This window comes from Pteropus vampyrus, unplaced genomic scaffold (genome assembly GCF_000151845.1).
Source record: "Pteropus vampyrus isolate Shadow unplaced genomic scaffold, Pvam_2.0 Scaffold162, whole genome shotgun sequence".
NCBI lineage: Eukaryota > Metazoa > Chordata > Mammalia > Chiroptera > Pteropodidae > Pteropus > Pteropus vampyrus.
This window is the reverse complement of record NW_011888943.1, coordinates 2,290,331-2,291,119: the sequence shown is the minus strand read 5'-3', so window position 1 is coordinate 2,291,119 and position 789 is coordinate 2,290,331.

Genomic DNA, 789 nt, shown 5'->3' with positions numbered 1-789 from the left:
TCTCCTGGCTTTTGCACCTAAGGCACTGCTCCTATTGAAGTGACATCGCAACATTAGGGCATTTATTGTTATGAATTGGATTCCTAATCATGAAATATTTTCCACTGAGAATTGTTTTACACTATTAGGACTGTAATAGATTTTTAAAGCTTTAAAACAATAACTTTTTTGCATGACAAACAGCACATTTATTGCATACAAAGCCTATTATTGTGATTTATTAGAGATCCTAAGTATACCTTGAACTGTGAATATGTTTTCATATGGACAGGTGTGTGTGTGTGTGTGTGTGTGTGTGTGTGTGTGTGTGTGTGTCTACAAAGAAAATCTTAAAGGGCCATACAGAGTGGGTCCTATAGGCAATTGATTGAAATATTGGCTCAAACAATAATATATTGTCAAACAGATAATTATCATTGTAGATGTAGTGAAATCTAGGGGTTCAAAGCATGGCTCTGAAGTCAGACTCTAGGGTTCCAGTTCTCAGCCTGGCATTTGACCTTGGGAAAGTTACTTAATTTCTTTGAGCCTCAGTTTCCTCATTTATCGATTGAGTTCATAGCAAATACGAGAGTAATATTAATAGCAACGATAACGATAATGATGGTGATGATCCTATAGTTACTAGTTATTGAGCGAGAAGCACTGTTCTAAGCATTTCTTATGTAGTCACTCATTTACTGTTATTCATATTAATAATTATAGGGGTTTGTGAGGAGAAGATGTAACGTTATGTGCCTAACACAGTACTTCATACGCTGTAAATATTTTTAAACTCATAGTAGCAAA